General features: G+C 42.1%; 2 long non-coding RNA genes across 10 annotated transcripts in view; one reads left to right on the forward strand and one right to left on the reverse strand.

The window, feature by feature from the left end:
• LOC137853359 (uncharacterized) overlaps positions 1 to 16,496 on the reverse strand; it is a 484,321-nt gene that overhangs the window by 273,200 nt on the left and 194,625 nt on the right. Inside the window, exons 1-2 of one of the 9 annotated variants that reach the window (XR_011094431.1) lie at positions 4,363 to 4,502; positions 2,917 to 4,242 (exon numbers count right to left, since the gene is read on the reverse strand). The exons of the other annotated variants lie outside the window; for them this stretch is intronic. This is a non-coding gene — a long non-coding RNA (uncharacterized lncRNA). Of the gene's footprint in view, positions 1 to 2,916; positions 4,243 to 4,362; positions 4,503 to 16,496 lie in introns of those variants that run through there. 9 annotated transcript variants of the gene reach the window in all.
• Positions 3,952 to 4,603, forward strand: LOC137853364 (uncharacterized). Its single transcript, XR_011094445.1, has 3 exons — positions 3,952 to 4,043; positions 4,325 to 4,386; positions 4,467 to 4,603. It is a non-coding gene; the product is annotated as an uncharacterized lncRNA (long non-coding RNA).

Raw genomic sequence — 16,496 nt, forward strand, 5'->3', positions numbered from 1 at the left:
GGAAAGGGGAAGAAAAATCAAGATTAGAAGCTAGAATACCTCCATAACTGACCGAGGGGACTCCAGAGAGGGATTCAAGAGCCTCAACTCAATCCCTGAGGTACCTTCACTGTGCTAAGGGGTGAATCCATACCAAAGAGAGGCAGCTCATCTATCAGTGCACAAGATATGAGCATCTTCTGTTCACACCTCCAGCGTGGCTCAGCCCCAGCTGATTTGGGAGGCATACGAAAATGACTCCCCAAACTGACTCCCAGCATGTCCCCAGACAGGTTCTCTCTACACAGAAAAGAAACCACTGTGGTTTTACCAAGTGCCACCAAGCATACCAAGACAGGCTGGCACCACCACCCTCCCTCCCCAAAGAGGATTCAGGGAAAATTGCTGCTATGTAAAACACAGACCAGTCTGTTCCACACATCAACTGGGGGGACACGACAGAGGGCAGGTATTGTGTTGCTTTCTAACCAGGTGCCATGGGGGAAAATGAGAAATCCCATTCCCACTATGCTGTTCCCTGCTAAAAAATAAACACAGCAAGATTGTACAGGTCAGAGAAAAACATTTGGATACTGCAAGGTTCAACAAGGGAGCTTCCCATAACTGCACACACTTTGCCTTCTCTGTTAATCACTACCTCTCTTTTCTAGCCAGAACCACCACTGGAGATGTGCACAACAGGCTAATCTCTCTCGTGCATCCTGATTGCTGCATGTTGAAATGTCACTTGCCAGCTTTGAAGGAAGACACGCTTGCTCTGTGCACCAGTAAGAGGTGACTAATTCAGCCAACAATTCACACCGAGTATTTACACAGCGAGTTGTCAGGTTTGCAGGAAGCATACAGCAAGACACGCTGCTCTGTCCAAACCCTTGCTGAGATCCCAGCTCCCAACATCCAGCCTTAGGCTCGCTCCCTGTCTGCAGCATCAAGATTCTCAGCCTGCACACCTCCCCAGCTCAGATGAACTCATAACTACTAGAAAGACAATTAATAAATGAGATAAGATCTTCCTTTGGGAAGAACACTAGATTGCTCCATTAAGATTATTGCAGCTGTGTAACGCTAATAAAGGCGTATCACCTCGCTAATGGGACCATCACTTCCAGAAGATTCCTTCACTTGTTTGGACTTGGTACCAACGCAGCCAATTTCAGTTTGCTTACTGGATCACATAGTGCCAAACACCTCACTGCAAAGCCTCTTTTACCTCCGTGTTCTGCAGCCATACCAGACGTGCCTTTTTTTTTTTTTTTTTTTTTTTTAGCTCTGGACACAACCCTACCTGCTACATGATCTGCATTTCCTACCTAAATTGCTTTATTTATTTAATATTTTGAGAATTTATTAAATCCATTTGATTGCTGAATTAATTTCTCCAGGAAGGGGAACTGCATTTTGTTGAGTTTTCAGACAGACTGGTTCCCACCATCCCCCAGTCCTTCCCTCCCCCTTTCTCTGCCTCCCTCGATGCAATTTAGGTCACTCGAATACAGACATCTCCAAATCATGGGTGCAACCGGGGTATTGCACATAAGTGACCTACAAAGAGGTCTGGTGGGGACCGAGCTGAAAATCTGAATCTTAAGGGATTTAAAGAAACATCATCTAATAAACATCATCCTTTCTTCCTACTCCAGAATGCTCACATTAGAAGAAGCCAAAGTGCACAGCTTCTTGGCTGCAAGGGAAGCCATTGCTTTATTAATTTATGACTGCACAATAGAAAGATGGTAAATAACCTGAGCTAGAAAGAAAACTAACATGCAGTCAAAGAGAAAAAGGATCTTCCTCTGCTAGAAGCAGGTAACAAGAAGGTTCAAATAGACAGAAGGAGCCTGAGTTATCACCATCGTATTTTTCAGGTGCAGAGGCTTGTAATTCACCCCCAAAACATTCAACTTCATAAATTTCAGGTTTACAGGCAGATCTCAGAGGAACCTGGAGTGGAATAAGATTCATCCCATGGAAATCTCCCGACAGACGGTGGAGTTGCAGCCCAGCCTTCTGCCATACATCCCTTAGGCAACAAGCTAAGTTACTGATCACTGCTCCTTACCTCTGTGCTTCAGCTCCACACTTAATGCACATTTCTGTGGAGATTAATAACTGCACACAATCCCAGCTGTAAGCTTCCTATACATATGTGCACATACACACAATGTAGTTTTTAAAAAGGCCAGCGTGAACCCTGTATGTTACCCTTTTTTCAGGGAGCATAGGTTCAACTGAAGCATCTTCCGTTACAAAGGGAGAGAAAAACACAGGCTTCAGGGGTTTAGAACTGGAGCAAGACGCTAAGAAATAAAGCTGTATACATATGACTAATTAGGAATTACATCTTCAGTACACTTACACGTAGGTCTTGAAGGAGGGCAGCTTTGCTTTGAAAGAAAAGATTCCTTCACGTTACTGCATGAGCAACAGCAGCCAACACAGCAAGGCTACAGAATTATTGGGCACCCAGAAACACAGGAAACACTGAAGGACTAAAATCAAAGGAAGGACTAAGTTTGCAAAAACGTCAGACGTATCGCATCAAAGAGGCCATCTTTGATGTTCCTGAAGTTGCTACATCAAAGAGCCCTGTAGTTCTCACCAGAGCTGCTTACTACACACTTCTGATCCAAAAACGTATGACTAAGTGCTAAGCGTTAGTCATGCACAACAGAATAATCTTGAGACAATTAAAAAAGACAGAAAAATTGGATTTATGATAATAGGATACAGGATGTAGAAAGGACCCCTGAGTCACTGAGCCTACCCACAATTACTGCACCTTGAACTGCTGAAGTCTGGGAAGACAACATCTCCAACGAGCAGGCTAGGATCTTTTTGATCCTTTTCTCCCAACAGCTGTCCCTTGATTGCCAACAAATATTCAAGGCATTATGAGAGCATAACTCTGTTACATACCTCCTGAAAGAGTTCTTTCCTTCATCTAGGGCTTAGTGCTTGAACTGACCTTGAAGTAGCACAGGAAGATGACCAGGCCAGATCTCAGGCACATGGCGATCCTTCCCCAGGTTTTGCAGCTTAGCTTAATGCCTGACTGGCTCCTGCAGCCCCACAGGTGAGCCCTGAGAGCTCTCCTGGCCAGCTGAAAGGACTCCTCCCAGCTCTCACAAGGACAGGAGAGCCTCAGGCAGGGCTCCCCAGAGCTTGCTTCTTTTTGCACAGAGGGCACAGTGTGGCTACTTGCAACACTGGGGTAAAGTACTGCTCTTCTTCCTCTTCTACATTCTCTGCCTCAATCACCTTCACACCAGCAGGTGAGGCCCATTTGTTTTCAAGTGCTTAATTAGGACAACCCAACCAGGCCTGATTTTGCTGTGCATGATTTTCATAGCTCCGAACTATATTTATGTTGCAAGCTGGGTTCTTCTGGCTCAGCCTTGGCTGCCAACCTGAGGTGCTTCTTTTCTAAGCCTGGAAGCCTGTGATGAGGGACAGACCCCTACAGAGGATGGCTGAACAAACCTGCTGGCACAGCTGCCCTCAGGAGGAAGGGTCTCTCTTACCACTGATGGGAGAAGCTGCCAAGAGCAAGCAGACTCCTGGCTTAAGCATCTCAGCTAAGTGCTTAATTTCAGTGTAGGACAAAGCTGGCCCGTTACTACAAGATGTCTTTTAGGGAGTTTGACCCTCTCCACAACGTTGGCAAGCAACTGATCTCTGGCTATGTTGTCCAACAGAAAGCAGAACTTTTCTTTACCAAGGAAGCAAGTCCTACCCCTCTGTGATCTGCCAAACAACACCTCTGAAAATTTGTTTCCTCTTGTTATAAAAGGGAGTTTTTGTTTCATGAGCTGTCAGATGCTGGCTCTCTGATACTGCAACATTTTTCTCACTGTATTCAGGACTGAGCAGTGTGGTGAGGTAGAAGCCTGTATGACATTATAATGTAATTAAAGCATGTAAAATAATTTATTTTTTTTTTTTTACTTTCTACAGTATGCATGAGGAATCATGTTGTCTTTAACAACAATAGCTTTTGCCATAACCCCAGGGGCAGGAACCCAAACCATATGTACATAAAAAAGGTAACCTCAAGTTTCCTCTTCATAGCTCTGATGTGGAATACCGCAGGCACATTTACTCAATTGTCCTTCAAACGTCTTCTGTACGTTTGGCTTTTTTCCCCTTTATGCTTGAGAAGACCTCAGAGGCTCAGCTTCAGGGAATGCAGCGGGGTTAGACTATTCTGTTCATTTCCGTTAGCTGAATTTATGTTGTAGGCTTCTGTTGGGAAATGTCATATTGTTTCATGATCTTAGTTTCATTTGCAGTGGAAGCACTCACACTAGCTCCCTTTCCTTCTTAGGAAACCACATTTCTTTGGATGGCTATCACCCAAAATACCTGGCAGTAAATCCAGAGAAGTAGGTAGGTTGCAAGGTTAATTATATATGGGGTGGCGATGATGTTTTCATCCTCCTCTTCATCGTATTGTTTTCTCTGGCAAGGAGTTCGGCATTGACAGTATGCACTGGGAAGAAAACACTCCACATCAGAGGACCGAGCTCAGAGCCGTGAGAATCCCACACTATGCCGCCTCATACACGTCACGCTGGAAGGTTTCCTCCTCAAGCTGAAAGCACAGCATCTAGAGAGGCTCTCTGCTGCTCTAGGAGCCTTACCAAGAGAAACATACCATAAAAGCATGTTGCTGAGGTGAGTAGGTGTTAGACCCAAGCCTTGTAAGTTAAAAGCAACATCTCATAATCTCTGCTAAATGTAATGGGTAGTCAAAGTAATGAAGCTAACCCAGGCGTAATGATTAATCTTAGTGTGAGTCGTGACCCTGGCAGCTGCATTCTGAACCAGCTGCAATCTATATAATGCATTCCCAGGAAGACCAGACAACAAGGAGCTGTATTAGCACACAGTGCAGATGGTATGAATGCATGTACCAGCAGACTCAAGCCTAGCCTAGGAGAGCAAAGGTCTTCGTTTACTAATATTCTTAAAAGGATAGCAATTTGTCTAAGATATTTATTATGCTTATCATAATCAAAGAGCTTGATTTCTAGAATTAATCCTTTTATTGCTAACAAAAAATATTACCATGAGAAAAGGTTGCTGGAGTGGACGCAGTCTCTGAGCAATGCATAGGATTAGCCATAAGCAATACATTTTTTCCTCCTCCTCCCCCTACACAGTGTCAGGGTCACGTAAAGTCAAAACACTAAATATAGGACAACATTAGCAGCAAGCAAGGCAAGCTTAGCTGGCCACAATGGAAACACGACATAAGGCCTCTTGCAAGGTAAACCCATCAAAGCAGCGTGATCAGGCTACGACTAACAACAAGAAGCTTGTTAAATCAACAGAGAGTATCTGAGCCTTAACCCAGCTCTGTGTGCATGAGATTCATTCTGGAGATCTGAATGGGTTATTGCAGAAGGGGATTCCAGACAGATGGGTTAGGATCGCTTGCTGGGTCCCTTGGGGGAAGATCTGTATGTCCAAAAGCATTTCATTGGTGGATTTTCACTCAGGAACAGCAGTGGCCCATCCTAAGCAAGCAAAGAGAAGTGTCTAGCTAAGGAACAGCAATCTGGGCTCCCAGATATAGGATTATTATGACAAGCCTCATAATGTCACCTAGAAAATGCAGGAGAGACAGAACCACCTTCTTTAGCTTAGGAAAGATTTCCTTCCTCCAGGAGAGCTCTGTCGTCACTCAGCTCCCAAATTCTTCAGTCTGTCACATGCCTTGAGCAGAGCCACTGCTGTAGGCTGTCACTGTGTGCACCAATTTCTTCTTCCCTTCAGAGCTGTCAGTGAGCTCCAAGGGAAAAGAGCCAGGCAATAAGCTGGACTTCTCAAAGTTTAGCTTCTATCTATTTTCGGTCATACTCTGTACCATTCGCAAACAGCTGGAGCTGACTGAGAAAAGGCAGCTGTACCCACATGGTGAGATCGCAGCGCTCAGTACCTGGAGTTTGTGTGGCAGGAATGGTGAGCTGGCTGACAAGACAAGGGATGGAAAGGTCTTAAAAACTTCAGGGGCAATGTGGCTACGGAAGTAGACATGGTATTAAGACATTTTTGCATTCACCCTGCATGTTGGTACAGGGAAGAGCAGCAGCCCAACACGCTTGTGCATGCCTGTAAATTGAACAGACCATAGGTTTAATTTTAGGCCTAATGGTTGCTGACAATGAGTTCCTTTTGATCCCATCCTTTGCTTCACTTCAAAATGTAGTTTGAAAGGTAATTGACATACAGTTTCCAACCAAAACCCAGCTCTGGATTTCTAATCTATTCTATCATTTCCTCTTAAGTTGCTTGTCACTGAATTCACAGCAGCTGAATACCAGCCACCCTCATCCTGCAAAGTTCAGGTTGAATTCTGACCTGCGCTGCTATTCAGAATCTGTATGGCTAGTGAGACCAACTGGAAATGTGCCATAACATTTCATTTGCTGAAGAGGCTTTTTTTCTAAATTAAACTAGTTAGCAGTAAGCTGATTCACAGGAGCACAGTTTATTTTTAAAAACTCCACTTCTGTAGACCTAAGCTACTCTCCTGTTGCTTGAAAAACACAGACCTACCCATCAGGCCTGTCAGAACATTCAGCAGCTCTTCAGTAACACTGCAGTGAGCAGCTGTCAATATCGTGTACCTACGTCATCTGAATAAAATGGGAGAATCTGCAACAGTCATCAAACACGAAGAGACTGGAGGTATCGGTGTAGCAGAACTTGCCCGAGAAAACCAATTAAATGTCTTTACTCCTGCAGGCTGGTTTTGACCCAGCTAGTCCCTAGGTTAGGCAGCAGACTGATGCAGGTGCTGAGCCTGATGCTTTTCCACTTACTCAGAGGGGAAAAAAACAGTAGTCAGTCACCCTGAAAAGAAAGGTAATGTAAGTTCTTGACAATGGATGTTCCCCGTATTATTCTAGGCAACAGTTTGTGGGGTTTCCCAGCCTTAGTTCACTGTAAAACAAATACCAGTGTTGCTTTATCCTCTGCATGTTCCCAGGCACTTGCCAGAGGAATAACATGAATTCCTGTAGGAATCTGTCCTGGCTGTCACACACTTGTTGCATCCCACGGTCTCCCAGGAATGGCTGTCCAAGCAACTCTTGGGCCCGTATGTGGGGCCCAGAGCAGGAGGGGGGGTGGAAATACAGAAAAGTGAGTGTGACATGAACCATGCTAGCTTAAACCTCTCACAGTCCTGCAGAGTTTCTCTGGGTAACCTGGCCCCTCCACACAGCAGATACTCACCAACAGACATGCTCCTTTACTCCCAACTTTCTTGCAGATTTTATTGACCTGCAGCAGGCCCTGGTCTTGGGGCTCTACCACAACAAAACAACAAAGAAAGTTCCTAGAAGAGATGGCACAAATGAAGGTGCAATATAAACCAGCACACACCTAAGTGAGCTCTGTGTTGTTCATTTGTAGTGCGCTCACCCTCCCACCCCCCGTAACAGCAGATTATTATTCACCTACAGTAACATCTGTTCCTTTGCCACAGTCTCACCAGTGTCAGAGCTGTGCTGGAGAAACTCCTACATCCCCTTCCAGGAAAATCTCCAGTGAGGCACGGTATTATAATGCCCTGACCACTGAGAGTTGTATACACCAGATGGATACCTCCAACCTGAGCACTTTAAACACATACACCCTACAAATTAAAGCAATCAGTCAGCCTCAAAGAGGGGGCAAGAAATATTGGCAGTTTTTTTTTTTTTTTCTGCCAAAAACTCAGCTTCACAATAAAAGCTTCAATACCACACTTTGAAAATACAAAATTGTTCAATTTTAGGATCAATAATTCTTGTTTCAATTTTATTGCTTCACTTTTATTTTACATTGTGTTAAACTACCAACATTGATATTATCTATTTACTATTTTAAAATACCAGAGGTCTAGCTTTAAGTTTTTTATCAAAGCAAAGTACATGTAAGATAACAAACTGTTTTTTTTCCTTAATTAATTTTTCACTTCCCTGTCACTCTCCCCCACCCCAAAGTTTCAGCCTCTGCCCCAGAAAAGCAGTTGCATTTCCTGAGCACCGCTGAGCAGTCTGTATCGACAGCATTGCAACCTGTGTAACTTGTATTACTCTGCAGCATTTACCAGAGGCTAATTCACCCGCGGTAAGCTGAGCAGGTGTTAAGGTCCTCCAGGAATTACTCCCCAGCCCTGAGAGATGCTGAATTGTCTGCCTGGAAGCCCTCAGCCACGGCCATGTTCTCTGTCAGGGCAGAAAAGGGCAATCTGGAAAGGGTAAGTGAAGCAAAGGCACAATTCATGTAGTCCTTACCCCAGGGGCTGGCCAGGAAAATGAGCTGTATGACAGCTAGAACCCTCCACAAATAAGAGAAATATACCTGCTGGCTGCAACTCAAGGTCCCATCTGATGCAAGTCAAGGTGGCACAAGTCATTTAGTGGAGACCACAGCAATGCGCGCCAAGTTTGTTTCACCGTTGTTTCACTCTTCCATCAGACCAGGGTGCCAAAGGTGAGAGAGCTGCAGTTTACCCACTGTGCCCCCCAGTTTCTTCCTTTCTGGCTTTTAGCATCTCATCTGACAGCAAGCTGCCAGAGTTTAAACAATCTCAGAGGCACTCACAAACCATATCCTTTTTTGTTGTTCATTTTACAAAATTAAAAACATTAAACATTAATGTCTCTTGAGTTTCCTTTCCCCCTCAACCCCTCCCACCTCCCAAAGTAAAATATGTTTCTGTGATTCCACATCAGAAGGGAACAATACTCTGTTGTGCCCAATACTTTGTGGGTGTGGGTGTTTTCAGGAACCACTTCTGAGAAGAAATCCCAGAGGTTATTGTAATCATTCCTTTCACTCCTGGGTACTCGAGCGCAGAATTGCCTGCAATCAATTTGCTCTTGCATCTAAGTATTAAACTCCCTGTGTATAAAAGTATCACAAGCACTTTCTATATTAATCTATGTAGCAATGTTCTAAAGAGCTTTTTATTATGCTGCAAAGAAATTACAAGGCAGAGCAAAAGCCACTAAAGCCTACTTGAGCATTACCACCAAATACCAAAGTTGGGTCAGATCCTCAACACACTCCAGCCTGCGTAACGCAGCAGCCCTGACTGCATTCACCGGCTCTTCTCAAGGCAAATTCAGGTACACGTCCCCGTAACACAGCCCCATAAGCCTACCTTAATCTCACAATAAGAAGGATTACAAAGCTACAAAAAAAAACATGACAGGAAATTAGAACACATTTAATGTAAAGCATACGAACAGAGAGGTCCTGATTGCTTTTCAAGTTCATCTTTTTCTTCCACTTCTCCATCAAAGATCTGGATCAGCAGACAAAGAAGCTACTGGTACCACGGGCTGCCCAGCGAAAGGGTTTAATCCTTGAGCTCTAATTCCTGCAACACTCCATTGGAAGCTACCCCAACATTTGCTGCTCAGAATTAAATGTACTGTGTAATAATAGGGACAGGGGGATATGACTGCTTAACACAAGGAACCTGAGACCACCTTTTCACCTGCAAATTGGCTTTAAGGAACCTGCACCACTCTTCCCACACCATCCGGCCTTCGCATACCCTGAGAGGAGGTTGCTCAGGCACCCAGAGCTAGCCCCCTCCCAGCTACACGCAGGAGTTTTCAGCTCACCAGCCAGCACTGCTGGATACAAGAGAGCAGTGCACAGGCAATGATCAACACATGCCTTGAAGGAACCTTGATTCTGGGTAAATTTTCTGGGGAGAACCCACGAGCAGGATGTGACGCCTCTGCTACCACCTTTCCTACCATGTTGAAAAAGGTTGGGAACCAAGCAGTTTGATTCCAGAAACAAATTCTCTGCCTGCGTGCTGGCATTGTTTCTGTTTCCTGGCTTGACGTGCACACAAATATTCCTGCTTCATATATTAACTTCCTAGAGGCTCCATTTTCCTTGAATGCTCAGGCACCGACTCCACAATTCACTTGGAAACAGCTTGACCATAGTGCTTCTGCCCTGAAAACTTACAAACCTGACTGAAACAAAACCAATTCGAGATTTGAGTGATTATACACAAATATGCCACAAACCAATGAAAATGTACATTCTCCCTGCTCACTACAACGTGTGGAAACTTGTGCAGGCTGGATCTGATCCAAATATCTTGCAGGGAGATTCCTTAGCTCTGCATTAATCCTTCACATCAAGCCTAATCCTCTAAGTAAACTGTTCGCATTTTGCAAGTTTTCATAGTAAATGACAAGGAATTTTAGGTTAGAGATAACACAAAACACAACAATGTAAGAAAGGAATAAATAAAGAAAAGCTATTCAGGGTCTGACAACACTGGATAAGTAAGCAATATGACCCATAGGGCAAAAATAAGAACAAGCATGAACATGGGGATGTGTGCTGCAGGTTTTATAAAAGGTAATATAGGTTTGGAAGACCTGTAAAAGCAAGCCACACAGTAAGTAAATGCAGCTGTAACTGGAGTTTTATGACAGTGATGGATTCCCTGAGTAGGAAAAGAAGCAACTCTAAACAGAAAACTGTAAAAAAATGTGGGGCAGTTCTGTACTGCTGCAGGACATTGGAGCGGGCAGAAATGGCCAACCTGCTGATTAGGGAGTTCAGTGATACATATAAATGGGCAAAATCCTGCAGCTTCTGAGAACAGTGGCAACACTCCACAAACGATCAGAGCAAATGCTCAGCACATCTGCCTACAGGTGTAACCCACATCCAGAGATTTGTCTTATGCATTGTACAGCTTCCTAAGTTTAGCTTGACATATTTATTTCTGTTATTTTCTTTTTTTAGCCATTTTTTCTAACTAACCTATTTATGATAAAAATCCTCCATCATAACAGATTTAGGAATACTTGTAAGACTTCAAAGGAAAACACAGCTTTTATCTGATAGCCCTTCAGAACTATTCTATTTTCATGTAATGACAATCTTTTTTTTTCAGGAAAATTCTGTTGACAGTGATCATAGAAAAGTGAGGTTCCTCTAACAGGCCATTTTTCAAGGTACTGTAAGGTAATTTATGCACAGTTTTAAGCTAAAACTCAAATAGCTATCCACAAATCAGCATCACAATGATATTTATTAACTGCTGCACCAAAAGCAAATCTTCTGAATTTGTGAACTTGAAAACAAACATGAATGAGAGAAGAACATTACCGCAGATGAAACATGGTCTCAACTCTAATAGAGCTTCTCACTTCAGTTTCAATTTTGACTATTTTAACTTACTGCAGAGCACAAAAAGGAGATCAGCACATCTTGAATGTTTATGTTTATGCACCTGCAGCTTAGTAAAGTTATGAATACAACAGGGAATACCTTTCTTACTTTCATCATCCAGGCATTCACAAACACAGACCTTTCAAAACTCCGATGGCAATGACAGTGCTTCCAGCTGCACGGGATCCACTGGTTTTCTGAAGGCCACCAGGACAGACAAAAAGGTCAGCCAGGAGCTGACCTTTGCAGCCACACAAGTCCCTGACCTTAGGGCTCAGCTCTGCATGCTCTGAAATCACAGGCTGCTGACTTAGGACATGCAGAAAGCACTCATATCTTTTCTTACTTTCCTCCTTTTTTCTGATGAAGGAGCAGTAGCAAGGTCTTCTGTGAGCTGGGAGACATAAGTTTATTTCTTCAACACTCATTTATTTCCAGGCATCCCAGCATCCAGCATCCTAAAACAGTACCCATTGTATAGTTCTTTTATAGTACGGCTATTGGCATCTACCTCCAGCTGCTGGAGGCATCTTCTGAGTAAAGACTATGAATTCTGGAAAGCACTAAGGACTTCTGATAGTCTTATTCTCTTGCTAGCTCCTTTGATGGGATCAAAGTGCTTCTGAAACACTCTCCAGCCACTGTACAGGTCGCCAGCATAGGGTCCTGTTCGAGGAGGCCAGTGCTGCAGCACCTTTCCCATTCTTTGTACCTACGTCTGTCCTGATCCCCATCTCCGCTGCCCTGAAGTGCACGGGATTCAGTTCAAGAACAAGGACAGCATCATTTCTTCCCTTTTCCTTTCCTTTCACACACACCCCTCTCCTAAGTGAAATACCAAGGGTCAAGACTGCCTACCACATGTAGCATACATCTGGTATTTTGGAATAGCAAAGTACAGGACGGGCGCTCTATAACAAAAGGATAGTTTTCCATGCAAGACAGCATGTCACAGGATGCACACAGTGCCACAGCATGCTGATATACCAAGAGACTTCCTTCGCAGTGCTTCAAAGTTTGATGTGAAAAGAGAGTGGCTAAAGTGGATTCCGCACTAACTCAAGTCAGGCCTTTAGCGTTATTTGAACATGGGATTTTTAATGCGTGGTTTAATACATCTCTACTTTGTAAACTGAGCGCTTTTCAGAGAGAGCTCCAGAATCCTACAGAGCTGTCTTTAGGGGGGCTTTGATCTCTCCAGAGCACCTATCTTGTGCGTCTGTAATTGCTCTAGTTTAACAAGGCTCCATAGCACTTCAAGAAAGAAAAAAAAAAATCCTTTTATTAAGGCTGTAAACCTAAGTGACCGCAGTGATGGAATGTGCTGCTGCGGGTACCCTGTAAATCCCCCAGAAAAAAAAAAAAAAAAAAAAAAAAAAAGAAAGAAAAAAAAAAGGAAAAAAAAATAAAAAAGAAGAATCTTCACGATGAAATGAAATGAAATATTTATTAAACATGTTGCCAGTGTCCCAGGTGGTATGAAGAAGCCTTGTGGTATGCTGAAAGGCTTGATCTTTCTAAGTATTATGAATGCTGATTTAAATGATTGGGTGAAAGCTGAGGAAGTTATGGCTGAAATTTTGGCTAAAGATGACAGCTCTGGGTTTCAGGTTGCACAAAGCAGTCTGAGGGATTAAGCCAACAAAACCCACTCAAAGATATCCAGTTTCAAAAAGGGTAATCTTTGTATCAGTGATTCACACACAGACAATGGTGAGGATTCCTCATTACTCTGACTGTGCCATATTAATCTTACTTTACAAATACATGCAGTGATTTATATCATGTTTAATTAACTGATTGAGGGCTCCTGTGGTAAAATGGCATCACATTAAGCTCTGTCCTTATGGCAAATGCGAATCACATCTTTAGCCTTGCAAGAACAAAATATCATGGGATTCACTGATGACAGGATGTAGGAATCGAAATAAGGTCCCTCCTGTTGTTTGAGAATCCAGTGAGGGTGGTTGCCATATGCTCATCATTTCCAAGGGAAAAAAATGACAGGATAGAAGAAAGAACTGCTCTAGTTCTTCCAATATGTTCAAATCTCAGATGAAAATGATTGTACAGCAGTTCTGTACTGAGGCCAAGTTTTACATGAAAGTGCATAGCAAACTTTCAGAAAGCTTATAATGAGAGATTTTTTTTAACGTGTTTTTTTTTTGTGTGTTTAAGTAAACTGTGTGAAATGATTCCTTTTCTCAGAGAAAAATCAGAAAAAAAAGGATGAACTAAAAAAAAAGAGGCAGCTTTGCCAGCAACATAAGACAACACAAAATTAACTTAGCTTTTGCAATGAAGAGTTATTCCCCTCTAGCACTCACAACCTGTTTTTGAAGATAAAAACTACAACTGTTATCGTCTGATAAAATTAGATGGTGTATATAATTTGCCGTTACCATTACCAAGATTAAAAGCTTTTTTTATATTATTACAAAGTTTCTTAAAATTCAGGAAGCATTTATTAAGAGACCGCATTTTTTAGAGTTACAATGAACCTTACATCTAGTAAATTCCCTAGCTATTGACAAATTATATTACATGAGGCACAGTTTGCTCCCAGGAATTCAGTGGATTTTTGCAATTTGTTTCTATGGCAAAGAGGATCAGCAGCGGGATGGAAGAAGCACGTTTCACATTTTGCAAAGCTTTTATGAGATTTCAGAAATATTCCCATTCCCCTCTTGGACCAAGACTTTGTGAATTTTATGCACTAGAATGAGATGGACAGGCATTCCATAAAACCTTGGTAGGTAAAGACCCCCTTAATTCTGCCCGCTTTGCCACTGTCCCATTTGACATTTTACACCAGGGCTCAGGCTAGCCTGACATGTTGTGTCTCACCATCTCCTGCTAGCGCTGCTCCACTTTGCATAAAGTTAAGCTTGCACAGCAAGCAAACAACTCAGCAGCCTAACGTTCAGGGCACTTACTTTGCAAATCTCACGTTCAAGTCCTTAGGCCTGAACCTTGATTTTCCACATTCCAGGTAAGTTCCCCGACCGTGGCGCTACCTGATACTCCAACCTTGCCATCTCCTTCTGGTCTCGACCAGAAATTCCATCCGACGGCTGACAAATCTCTTCTGATGAAAGTTTCTTTGAAACTGATACCTGCCTGCAAAATAAGTTTCAGTTTCCTCAAACCAGCCTTTTCAATCAAAGAAACAGAAAATTCCCAACCCCTTCTAACCCTTTCGCTGATGGGTAAAACCGAGCCACCTGTATGGCTGGGCATCCATCAACTCGGCTGGCACTTTTGACAGCGCAGTCAAAATGAAGGGGCAACATTTTTTGCCCACGAACACCCAGGCAAGCCACCATTCCCACAAAATGTGCTGAAGAGGTGGCTTTGTAACACCGTGTTCCTGTGCCCCCTCTTCGTCCCTTATCAGAAGTCACCATGCTTCACTGCTGCTAGAAACATTAGCATGGTTTTGTGATTAGAAAGGTTATATATGCTTTACGGTCAGTCACTTTATCCTGCCCCTGTTCAGATCCCTTAAAACTGAGTAGAAACAGGGTAACTATTTGCCCTTTATGAAGTACATAAACTCTGACTCTCATCATATATCTTTTTTAAATTTCATCATGAAGCAACCCCCTCCTCCCTTCTCCCTGCCCCCATTACAACATTTGATGTTTTAAAAGTTTTGAAATTGTTTTCCAAATGTGAAGCACTAACAGGATATCAAAACCAGCTTGGTTTGTGCTTATTTAGGAGGATAACTGCTATCACAAAAACTGCAAATAAATGTGTGCCGTGTCATACCTTCTGGTAATAATTTTGAAACTTGCAGTGATTTTAACACCTGTGACATTTGTGCACGATAATTTGTGATAATTTCTGAAGCTCTGAGATGCATTTTTACATTTCAAAGATCATTTATTAAGATTTTTTACCGAAGAGATTCAGCACAATTCATAATGGCTTCCTGTTAGATAAAAAGCACGGGTCTAAATATTCTTCTTAATCCTAACACAGTGCTATAAGCACATTCACAGTCAATTGCACCTAGCAATTCTGATTCTGAATAAACAGATTTTAGGACACAGATACAGCTACTTTTTTTCTTGAAATTACTTTCTCATGCTATAAAAAAAGTAATTACTTTTAAAAACTATTTTTAATTTTGCTCCTTTAAAAGGCATTTAAAAGTTTAAGAAATATATACACGTAACATAAAATATCCTCGGCATTGTACGATTAACTATTTTGGGGCTACTTTTAGCCTAAAATTAACTATTAACTAAGATTAACTATTTTGGGAGCTAGACTGCATTTCCCTTAGAAAATAGTTTGCATTTGAATTGTTTAATATTTAGAGTAGAGCTTTCAGCTGTGTAAAGAGTACCTTAAAATATGTGAAGGTCAAAGTAAACCTTCATTTTAAATATTTCAAATTGTTACACTTATTGCTTTGAGATAATATGACATTTACAGTAATTGCTGAAATTCCAATCGCTTTCAGCAGAAGCTGTTTCTTTTGCCAGTTGTTAAAAAATATAAAGGTGCATTGGACACTGCATTGCTGGAGACAGTTTGCAAGTGAAGGCAATTAAATGCGAGTTTGATGATACACAATGTACCGGACCAACATTAAAAAGACTTTTTCGTGTTTGACTGTTTACCAGTTTTGTCTTTAAATAATAGTCTTCTTTTGGCATGTAATGTATATCTGCTTGCACTAAACATAATTTATGAATATTTTAACACATGTGTACTCAGTGGGGTGTATTATCATACTGATATAAATAGAATTAATGAGCAGTCAACCTGCCACATGTCATGACATATGACAGGGCAGCCAGAGCATGGGAATAATTCTTTCTGTTTCATATTAAAGCTTCTTTTCCCAGTTGAATTTTTGTTCCCAGATGCCAACAGACCTAATTTTCTAAGGACCATTTACAAAAATAGTAAGAAATGACAAACCTGGACTAATTTATCTTGGGTGACTTCAAAGAATGTTTATTTTTATGCCATTTCAAATGCACAAATAAACAGATCACTAGAAGTGGTTCCTTTTGGTTACATTTTAGGAGTTTCATAATGAGGGGGCTGATATCTGCCTCAGATTTCATTCCCAGCAAGCTGGCATTTTATTTGTTGTTGATTTTTAATTTGTTTCAATGTCATGTTATCTGCTTCTGCTCTTGAGGGTCTAGAATATATCAACCATCTAAATGCAAAGATGGCATGGACCTGGTAAATGGTTATTCCAGAGCAGAAGGAAATGTAGATGCAGATAATATAGATAATATCCTTTTAACCAATCATTT

The sequence above is a fragment of the Anas acuta genome, chromosome 3 (assembly GCF_963932015.1).
Source record: "Anas acuta chromosome 3, bAnaAcu1.1, whole genome shotgun sequence".
Lineage (NCBI taxonomy): Eukaryota > Metazoa > Chordata > Aves > Anseriformes > Anatidae > Anas > Anas acuta.